The 12,042-nt window shown below is 34.3% G+C and overlaps 1 pseudogene; it reads left to right on the forward strand.

Moving 5' to 3' along the window:
• The first annotated feature begins 11,213 nt into the window (after positions 1 to 11,213).
• On the forward strand, positions 11,214 to 11,564 carry LOC130543691 (60S ribosomal protein L31-like; annotated as a pseudogene).
• Positions 11,565 to 12,042: the final 478 nt, after the last annotated feature.

The raw sequence follows: 12,042 nt of genomic DNA on the forward strand, positions 1-12,042 counted from the left end.
TCTCTGACCTATATAATCAGTATGAGATTATGGCAATAACAGCATGAGTCATTCAAGGCTAGATTATAAAACAAATTTCGGTACCACATTGTGTTTTTTCTTCAATATTTTGCTCCAGAAATCTATTGGTATATTGTTATGATACTCAAGTAGCCTTGTGGAGAGGTCCACTTTGTCAAGAACTGTGGCCTGCTGTCAATAACCAGGACCAACTTACCAGACATGTGAGTAAGCACCATACTGAAAATAAATCCTCCAGCCACAGCAGAGCCTTCAGATGACTGCAGCTGTAGTCCCAGCCAACCTCCTAACTATAATTTCATGAGAGACCCTAAAGCAGGACAATCAAGCTCTGATGCACCTGATTTTCTGACCGACAGAAACTGTGAGATAAAATCATTTATTGTTTTAAGCCACTAAATTGTGAGGTGGTATATTATCCAACAATAAGTAACTAAGAATCCTCTTTCCTTATCTTCCTTGATTTTTCTTCTTTACCTTGCATCTCATAATCCTAAGCATCCAAAATAATATATTTTCTCACCATCATTGATCTGGATCATAATACCCATATTGCCTAACCCTTGCATTTATATGTGATAAGCTCAGTAGAATACCCATATTTCGAAGTTTCCATGAGGGAACTTTCTTTTGCAATTATAGTTGGCTTTCAATAGAAAAGAAAATAGAAAAAAAATAGCTGCATATATAATTGGACACTGAGATAAATGAATTTTAGCTAAACAGGTTATCTTCTAGTTCTGTTAGCTGCTATTCTTATTTTCTGTTCTTAGCTATGACTTGATGATTTGTTTTCTGTTTTAGACTCACAGTGTCTATCTTAACGTAGCAATAACAGTATCCAATATATAATTTTATACATAGCTACTGACTTTTTTCCTTTGACTTTTACCTTAAGCACTGACATTTCAGTTTTGACAGTTTATTTACCACATAATTAGCATAAGTTTCCCATTAAGATAAAATGAAGAGAAAAATATTATCAGAAGTAACAAATGGGAAATGAAATGTGCTGTAATATAACCTTTTATTTAACACAAAATGTAGTATATTAAATATTACTGACAAGTTGATGTGAAATGTTGAGATCTTTATTTTTTTTTTGAAGCATTGAGATCTAAAAAAAGAATCACACCCTTTATTTAAACTCAGTGTAAAACAGCATAAAGCTGTGCTCTATTTCTTATTTATCTCCTAACGCTGTTCTTATTTCCAGATTTATACAATAACATTAATTTGCCACATAAATATTTTGGAAGTTTAGTTTTACTTCATGGCTGTTGTTTTTGAAGTTCCAATTTGTGCTTTGTTATTGTTTTATTAATATTATTACTCTTTTATTATTAATTATTGTGTATGTTCTTGCTTCCTTGCTTAGCTGCTCACACTTTGTAAATAGCGAATCATCTCTCTACCTGGTTGTATTTTCTTTCTTCTGCTTCTAATGAAATGGAAAATTAACAAATTAGTATGTTATAAAGTTTTTTTTTCTTCAAGTATTTTCTAACTTCAATTACTTGTTTATGTTTACTTGTCCTGTCTAAAAATCTTTTGTAGACTGCTTTTTAATAGACTTCTCAGAAATAGAATATCAAGAAATAATTAAGGGCAATTTTTGAAGGAATATTATGACACCACAAATTGAGATTATCTTTTTAATTCCAGTATATTCTCCTGTTTTATATGTTTCTTTTTATGTTTCTTCCAAAACTTCTCTGGAAGTAGATATTAAGATTTTGTTTCCTAGAAAATACATTCTTTAGTAACTGTTGTGATTCTGTCATTTTGTCATAGTGGTATGTATGTGTGTATGTATTTACTGTGTTTGGTGTTTATTGTATTTGCAGTGTGGCCATTATGTTTTGCTGAGAAGAAGCTTGTGGATAAAATAGCTTGAGAATTTAGGGATTTTTTAGTATTTTATATTTGACAAGCATATCAATTTCGCATCAGATTCAGAGGAATAATTTTAGGAAAGAAGAATAACCAAATCTCCTTTAAACACTGAGATAATTAAAAGGCAGGGAAAGTCTTGGAAGGTACCTATTTTGTCCTTTCCTGAGAGTACCTTTTTTTAGAAACTTTGAAATCCTAAATACTAAAGAAAATAACCTTATTATATGCAGTTGCATATTTTAATTGTACGAACTTTTCCTTGAAATGAAAACATTTTTAATTTAACTAAAATTATATTTATGAATAACTAATATGGATCTTAGAATTAATTATCATCAATAGTTAAAAGTATTCTGCAGTTCCTGAGTAATAATGATGTTGCAAACATGCATGTAAAAGATCACTATATGAATATTAGTTAAAATAAGTTTTCTTAGAAATAAGTATAAAATGCTAGTTAACCTGGGCAGAATATGGAAGTAAAGTTAATGATGGTTACTGGCGGGGGTGGGTGGGTAGGGGCAAATGGCTGAAGTAGGTGATGGGGATTAAAGAATATACTCATCATGATGAAATAAATAAATTAATTAAATTAAATAAGGTCTAAACTTCCAATTAATTTGTTTGTATATACATATATATGTATGTGGGTTCCATGTATGTTAGCTTTGACATGATAATTATCAATGCTAGCATTTCCAGTATATGCAAAAAAAAAAAAAATGATGATTCCAAAACTTCCCCCCCAAATTTTATGATTTTAGCTAAATCTTCTCTGAGGGATGCTTGCATCTCTGACTTGAGTGACCTAGTGGCACATTTTAAAGATGAATCAAGTTAGTTTTAATTTTACATTTGTCAATAAAAACTCATAGCAATGGCCAAAAAATATCATGAAGACTATATAATATACCAGTGTCCCCATGGATTTCACAGAACTTACAGTCTTTTTAGTGTTCTCCAAACTAACCATTTAACCATGGCTGCCACTACATCCCTTATCCAGCCAAGTATCCTGTAAATGAAACCCAGCATTGTGCAAGACACAGATGTCATTTTGTTTGTTTGTTTGTTTTATGAGGGATGAATGGAGACTAGAGTTGCTAGGGGTCCAGATAAGGTAGCTATCCCTCTTTGTCCAAGAATGAAAAGGTATAGCAAGACATGGGACTTTGGTGGTAAAACTGGTTAGGGTCCCAGGCAAACAGAGAAGGTGAGAAAGTTGGTTTTCCTAAAAGATTTGGTATATGGATTAACACCACTGATATAACTTGAGTACATATGTTATTTATTGGTCAGTTTGGTAGACAGAATAATGACTCCCACCAAAGGTATTCATCTCCTAATTTCTGGAACAAATAAATATGTAATTTTTAATGGAAAAAAGGATTTTGCAGATGAGATTAAGTTAATGATATCGAGATGCAGAGATTATACTGGATTTTCCAAGTGGATACAATGTAATCACAAGACTCCTCATAAAAAGGAGGCAGAAAGGTCAGCGCTAGAGAAGGCAATGTGACTGTGGAAGCAGAGAAAGATTTTGAAGATGGAACAATGGTGGCTTTGAAGGTGGAGGAAGGAGAAATGACAAAGAATATAGCCCCTAGAAGGTAGAAAAAAAGGAAATAGATTGTCCTGTAGAGACTCTAGAAGGACTAAGTCAGCTGACACAATGCCTTTAGCCCAAGAGACTAATTTTGGACTTCTGACCTCCAAAATTATAAGATAATAAGTTTGTGTCTAAATGTGTCGTAATTTGTTACAGCAGCAATAGGAAACTAAAAAACAAATTCCCGAGTTCATGCTTATTTTTGGATAGTTTTTATGGGTTTGTTTAATCACTGTTTTCATCTTTCATCCACTTGATTAAAAACATCTGTTTGCTATCAATTATTAACATCTTACTTTGTGCCAGGAATTGAGCTAAGATCTTTCTGTGCTTCATTTTGGTATTCTTCCTTTCAGTCATGAAATATTATGTGTAAATGTGCATTTCCTCTCTTTCTCTGCCCCCCCCCTTTTTAAGTGTCCATTAATTACTGGAGCACCTGAGTGGCTCAGTCAGTTAAGCATCTGACTCTTGATTTTGGTTCAGGTCATTATCTCAGAGTCACGAGATCGAGCCCTGTGTCGGGCTCTATGCACTGGGTGTGGAGCCCACCTAAGATTCTTTCTATCCCTTTGCCCCTACTCCACCTCTCTCTCCCTCTCTAAAAAAAAACAAAACAAAACAAAACAAAAAAAAACCTGTTTAACTTCCATAAATTACTAACAATATTAACTTAATGTCTTTTAATCATTTATTATTTAGAAAACACTATAAATGTGCGCATGCACTGATACATACACATTGTTTCAACCAGTATCCCTTCATGATTAACAAAACCTATCTGTGGAAATTCTGACCATGGTGAAAGAGGTAACTCAGAGATCTAGAGCATGATGATGTTTCCCTGGCTCAAATGTAATTCCCAACCTTTTTTTTTTTTTTATCCCTGTTTCCCATTATGTCCTGACTTTTTTTCCAACCTACCAGAGACACAGGGAATACTGTTTAGACATCAATAGTATATAGCACCTTGGATTAAGAGATCTGTATTTAAATCCTTGTTCTAACACTAAAGGTTAGGCAATTTACTTAATGCATCAAATCATTTTTTCTATCTACCTATCTAAATACAGATATATCTATAGGTAGACATTTAAAATGAACACTTTTCATTCCAATAATATAACACACATTTTAGGACTTTTCCTATAAAGAAATCATTTACAGCTTATGTTGGTTTATTAAGCAATAAATTGCTGTTTTAAGAATACAGCATAATGAAAAGTAACACTCTAACACCTAGTGAGTCATTAGAATTGACAGCAAAATAGTAGTAGTAATATTTTCAATATTTCTACTAAAGTGGTATTAAATTAATATAAGTGCACACATTAATATTAGCATTTAAAAAATATTATCTAATAGAATGATGATAGGTCACCAATGAGAGATTCTTTATAAACCTTCTTCATCCTATTAAGAAAACCCTTTCCCACTGAAATTTGGAGCTTTTGCCTAATGGATATTGAAATTTAAGATGATTTATGTGTGATATTTGAAGGTTGACTGGAGTCTCTCCAGAATACAAGATGGTAAAGTTACTTGGGGGTGGGGGGGTGGCGTCCATTCTCTAGCACTTTCTGGAAGGTATTCATTATATAAGACTGAAGGATTTTTGGTAGTGTCAATCTAATAGTTCCAAACCATCCTGAAGTTAAGTTCCCTCTAATGACTGAGAAGTCTTTTTATACTAATATAAATAAATACAGTCTTGATAACTATTGTATCATGTGCTAAAACCTTAAATAATTTAGTGTTTTCTCAAATTCTAGCCAGAAAAGGTCTTTTTTTTTTTCTTCTTCATTTGTAGAAAATGGTTGAAACAGCTGGCTACCCATAGTTTAGTGAGTCATTTGGTTCTTGTGATTTGTCCTCAACACAGCAGGATTCTCTAAAAAATTAAGACAAAACTAAATTCAAGCTTACGGTGAAATGAAGCGGTGATGCTGTGAATGTGATTCTTTTGGAAATCTTGGAAAGCTACTTAAGAAATCAGCTCCAAATAGGAAATGCATTAGCGCTAGGATGAATAAGACAATTTTCTTTGGTTTCATGGAATTTCCAAGAGGAAATTTTTGCTTATTTTCTTCAGTGGTGACAAAAATATACCAAAATATCTGTGCATGTATACTGTATGATCATAAACAGAGTCACAGCATTTTTACAACAGATAGAAAGTTGGTAGTAGAAAAATAAAGATCTTAAAGATTGTTTTAAATGGTTTTATTAATGATCGACGTATAAAAGAAGTGCTATTAGAAGGGATAAAATATATAGTGTCATCAAGACCAGATTTAATTTATTCTCATGTTTGAATCTTCAGTGTGACTGTGTTCTTAATATTCATGTAAAACTCATGCCTAAATAACAAAAAATTATATATTGTCTCTTGTATTTTAACTCATATAATGGGGGAAGGGTCATAAATGCACAACCCTAAATTGTCATGATAACTGATCATTTTAAGGCCTTGAATCTGTTAAGGTAGTTTGGCTGAAATATAGTATGCTTCATTAAAATGGCTTATATGCCAAGAAATCTAAGAGTAATGGATTCCAGGGTTATCTTAATTACTTAATAATGTTAGGATTTTTCATAGTCACCTTCTACATTGTTTTCTGGCCCCTCACTTTGATGACAACAGTGACTTTCAGCTTCTAGTACTCCCAAAATAATGCCCCATAACAGGAAGAGTAGGGCTAGACTCTACTTCTTTCATCTTTTAGTTTATCAGAACTTGCAGAAGCTCCCAGCACATTTCATTTCAGATTCAGTTGGCAAGAATCAGGCCTGGTGTTTGACACTAGGTTACAACAGAAGTGAGGAATTTAGTAACTGGCCTTCTCAACCTGCAGAGGGATGGGTTAGGCACTGCTGCAAGGAAGACTCCACTGGAAATTGTGGATGTTTAGATAACTGAAGGAGTCTGCGATTTACTTCACAACTGAGGCCACAAGAGAAAAACAAGTAATGGTTAATTTCGATGAAATTATTAACTAGCAAATGATATTTGCAGTAAAAAAAAAAAACAACAGTGTAAGCATTTTATAAAAGCACAAGAAATAAACACAAAAGTAGAGCTAGCAGAGGGTTGCTAAGTTTTTCTTGTATGAGATCATAAAAAACTGGGCAGTACTACAAGATGGACGTGATTCCTGCTGTGTACTTTACAAATGTCAGTGTTATTACCTTTTAGTCACATTGAATAATGATGAATACTTGCAGTCAATTTCCCAGAACCTTCAAGATGTGATGTATGTCATGTATGTGATATATGGGCTAAGGTCAAATTTTATTTCATAAATCAAGAGAATGTACCTTTCAATGACACTAAAGTTTAAAGATTAAATAAGTGCTTTGTCTTCTAGATTATCAGGTCGTAACTGTATATTTAGAAAGGTATCTCTAAATATGTCTCTATTTCCATATTTTATTCAAACTAATATTTTGTTACTCTTCAAATCCCTTGTTTAAGTATGCAGAATACATATGTATATTAATTAATATACACAATTTGCATCAAATTAGATTTTTGAAATTTGAAATTTCTTAATTTAAATCACATTTGGCCTCATGAGTTTCTAACTATGCACTATGGACCGGAACCAGCTAAATTTCACAGTACTTCTTTCTTTTATTTGCAAGTATAATTATGACTTTTGAATTTCTTCTGGTTAATTATCTCCAATGTGGAGGTCAGGGTGAGAGCTAGGTTAATAATACCCTATTTTGAAAAGAAATGATCTACATCTTAAAATGTAGTAGAAGTACAGGTATTAGCGCTTCTTTACCAATATGGAGGCTGAAAAATTAAAAGATGAAATAGTTTGCCTACTGTCATATCACTAGGTCACCACTGAATCAGAGCTCAGCACCTTCCTCAGGGATCATTTTATTGCTTTCAACTCTGTCATCTCTCGTCCCTGTGGTATCCTGCTTAGACACAGGATTCTTAATCTCAGAAATGAATTCAAGCTGAGATGTTTGCAGGTGACAATGGCTTTTGAAAACATCAATATTTTATCAGCAGCTTTCAGTTGTCTATAATATAGCAACATGACAAGGCCCAAGGAAGAGATCTATTTTTTAAAATGTGACTCCATCATTGGCACTTACAGAAGATCAACATGAGCCCCAAATCTGGTTTGTGCATCTAAGCAATTCAATTCTAGAGAATTTCAAAAAGCTACTCTTTACATTTAAAAAAAAAAAAAGTGATTAATTGACCAGTTGCTAATGAGGAGTCTTGTATTTTTATATTTGTGTTAGTTTATTCAGTAAGATTTCTATACAAAACTTTTCAACAAGTTGAAAGACTGTAAGATTAAAGGTAATGTACCGTCACATCAGTTCAAATCAGTGATAAATACAAGTCACGGGGATGATAATTACAACATTATTCACACAAACTTAAGAATCAAGGATATTTTCTTGCTTACAGTGTCACCTGTAAATTTTCAAGTATATTTTAGTTAAATAAAAGAAAAAATGATGAGATATTATATTTAAGCAACTTGTCAAATACTCATGTATAGTAAGGTGCCAGGATAAATGGAAACGGGCAAATAGATTGCATAGATATTTCTATTCATATGGTTTATTGTTGTGTTCTGCATTACTGAAGTTTTGGATTATACTTTATTGTCCTATATGTTATAAATATAACTAAATACTATGTTATCTTTTATGTTTCAAATGTAACTAAATATAATCATATTAAATAATTTAAAAATGGGCCATTAAAACCACATATAAATAAATTTCATACCATTATTTCAAAAAAATCTCAAGCTTCATAATTAAACATTGATGTTTATCCATAAGAGATAAAAGTATTTTTTAAATATTTATTTATTTATTAAGATTTTTATTTAGTTATGTGACAGAGAGACAGCCAGCGAGAGAGGGAACACAGCGGGGGAGTGGGAGAGGAAGAAGCAGGCTCCCAGTGGAGGAGCCCGATGTGGGTCTTGATCCCGGAATGCCGGGATCACGCCCTGAGCCGAAGGCAGACGCCTAATGACTGCGCTACCCAGGCGCCCCTAAAGGTTTATTTATTTATTTTAGAGAGAGAGTGTGTGAGTGGGGTCAAGGGCAGTGGGGTGGGAGAAGGAGAAAAGCAGACTCTCCGTTGAGCTTGAGGTGGGGCTTGAGGTGGGGCTTGAGGTGGGGCTTGATCTCACCACTCTGAGATCGTGACCTGAGCTGAAACCAAGAGTCCTGATGTTTAACCAACTGAGTCACCCAGGTGCCCAAGATTAAAGTATTTTTAAAGTGTTTTGTAATTTCTTATGTTGCTTCAGTTTATAAAATGAACTCAGTTTTTGAATAGCGTTCAGATATATGGGGAAAAAAGCATCATGAAAGGACAGTATACTTGAATAATTATTTTAAAAATATGTTTGCTTGGTTTTTTTTTTGTTTTTGTTTTGTTTTGTTTTGTTTCTACACAAATAGGTTTAAGATTCTTAATATGTTGAGTACAGTGTTTCTTTGGAGACTGGCTTTGAAGTGACCCCCCCCCCCCCCCCCCCCGCCAAAGAAGTGCTTTAAGATGTTCCAAAGGGAGTGCTTTCCCAGTAGGGAAAAGGTCAGAATGCTGGAAAAGTTGCTATTAGAAAAATTGGCTTTTGGTTCACAGAAATATCAAGTATCCCCTGTCCATTGAGGTTCAGTTCTGAGTAGAGAAACCACATTTCCTAGAATAGAGAATGCTTCCATTCCCACTGACCAAATGTTCTCAGTTGTCCATTTCTCTTTTTTTAAAATGTTTTTTGTTTGGGCATAATTGACACACAATGTTGCATTTGTTTCAGGTGTGCAACATAGTGATTCAGCAAGTTTATACATGATGCTATGCTCACCGCAAGGGTAGCTACCATCTGCCACTATTACAATATCATTGACTATTTGTTACCCTATGTTTTGTCTTGTCCAACAGTTAGTTTTCTTTCCTCCCTACAGGTCCCTGAATTCTAACTGCTTCTAAGTTTGAGCAAGAGCTAAAAAAATGGAACACGTCCTCTTATCCACTTATCCTAGGAATCTGAGTGCAGCAAGACTCTCTTCCTGTCAGACAATAATGATCATTTTCTCTTACTTGTCCAACTTTCTCTTATAAGTTTTTGCTGATCTTTGTTACTCGTCCTCACCACATAAAGGAAAGCCTTTTTCCTTTTGATTTTGAGACACTTGTAGATTTCTAAGATTGAGGCATTCTCCCTTTATAATAAACTTTGTTCTGAGTAGAGTATTTCCCTGTCTAGGTCTAGATTTATATTTATTTGACAACACCCTGTGGCTTGAGTTAGGATGAAAAGAGAGGGGCAGAATAAGGCCAACTGTTTGTTCTGACAAGAAATCCCAGCAGATTTCCACTTGATGTGGCCCCTTCTGCTTTTATCAAGCCCCTATCCATGATACATTTTTTTTTTAATTGGGGCTACAGAGCTGGGACAGGTGGGGAATTGCCTGGATTCCTCTCCACGTTAGCACTCAGAGTAAAGATCCATTAAATGGCAAAAAGTTGAAGAAAAGTCTTAGCCAAAACTGTGATGTTCTTTTATTGAGGTCTGCCTCATCATGGATTGAGAGATAAACATGTCATCTCTGTCTTTCTATTGATCACCACAAATAGAGGTATTGAAGAGTAACAAAAAAATCTACCACAAAAAATAGTTTGTATCAAGGCTGAATTTATTAATTTGGCAGGAAAGAGAGATTCATATCACTCCGGAGAATGTTCAGTGGTTCACTCTGGTAGTGTGAGTGCTAGATTTAAAGCCAAAATGAACAAAGTTACTTTAAACTATGACAGGCTTCTGAAGACATTTTTGGTTGGTTACTAAAGGAAATCTAAAAATCTCTCTTTTGACTGATCATTTTTCATCATGACATTTTTTGGGTGGATATGAAACTGGGGCTCAGTTCTTAAGTTCTGGAATAGTTAAAGGCTCAATCAGACTAAGGACTTGCGAAAACTTAGAGAATTCCTTTACAGAAGCCAATGATATGCTTCTGAGATATTAATCTTTAACACAGTAGGTGAAACATGTAATGCTATCAAATATGTGTCAAATAATGGTAAAATGTGTATTAAGAAAGTATTATGTTCTTAAAGTCCAGACATATCAGAATCCTACATTGTCAACATTGCTCACTCCTGGGAAAAATTACAGGGAAATGTGTGTTTAGAATAAAATAGGCAAATTTTTAATAGAGATCTAACAACCTGGGATTAAGATTTTAATTTTATCCAGTCCTTAAACTCAAACCCCAGCCTCAACATGTGATTAGTCTGCTAAGGTGTCACTAACTGGTTGGCTTTAACAACAGAGATGATTTTTTTCAAGACTCTAGAGGCACAAAATACAAAATCAAGGTGTTGTCAGTGTTCATTCCTTATGAGGGGTTATCACATATTTGGGAAATATAATTAAAACCAAAATTCTGTCCTATCCTAGAAACCTTCCCCAAAAAAGTAGTAGAGAAAGAAAATAATTTTGTTATTGAATGATCATTAAAGCAGAATGTGATGCTCTAACAGGCAGTTCACTGAGAGGTTGCAAAGACAAAAGGAATCTCAGCCTTTTACATAGTCAAGCGGATAAGCAGATATGTATTCTCAAGATGAACAATAATTAGTCTTGGAGTAAGAGTAGTTGACAGCAGAGGGCCCGGCAGAATGGCTCCTGCGAAGAAGGGTGGCCATCAACGAGATAGTGACCAGAGAATAACACCATCAACATTCACAAGTGCATCTGTGGAGTGGGTTTCAAGAAGCGTGCCCCTCGGGTACTCGGAGAGATCCGGAAATTTGCCATGAAGGAGATGGAAGTCTAGATATCCGCATTGACACCAGGCTCAACAAAGCTGTCTGGGCCAAAGAAATAATGTTCCATACCATATTCGTGTGCGGTTGTCCAGAAAACGTAACAGGGATGAAGAATCACCAAACAGACTCTACATGCTGGTTGCCTATGTACCTGTCGCCACTTTCAAAAATCTACAGACAGTTAATGTGGATGAGAACTAATCGCTGATTGTCAAATAACATTATAAAACCGCAAAAAAAAAAAAAAAAAAGTAGTTGACAGCACCATTTTTCGCACATAGTTTATGCCAGATTCACCTGGTAATTGGGGTGACCATGGTCTGTTAGCTAATTGGCTTAATGAGAGGAAAAACACACTTCTCATGTCTTTATGACACAAGAGGCAGTTTTGCAATTTGGAGCAAATGCTCATGGAAGTTAGGCTCCTTTCCTTCCACAGACACTGGGATATGGGGGTGCTATCTCTCTTGATATTTAGATTTCAAAGAAATGGCACCAGATCTTTAAAATAAAGATATTCTTAAGTCTTAAAGTGGACCAAAAAACCTCACTTATTTTCTAAAATTATTTGTATACATTTCAAAGAAACAGAGGAAAAACTTAGGCTCTCAAGTTTTCTAAAGTAAATGATTTAAGAGAAGGGGAGTGGATGGGATGTCTCTTTTATTCAGAAGAGAGT

This window comes from Ursus arctos, unplaced genomic scaffold (assembly GCF_023065955.2).
Source record: "Ursus arctos isolate Adak ecotype North America unplaced genomic scaffold, UrsArc2.0 scaffold_15, whole genome shotgun sequence".
Taxonomy (NCBI): Eukaryota; Metazoa; Chordata; class Mammalia; order Carnivora; family Ursidae; genus Ursus; species Ursus arctos.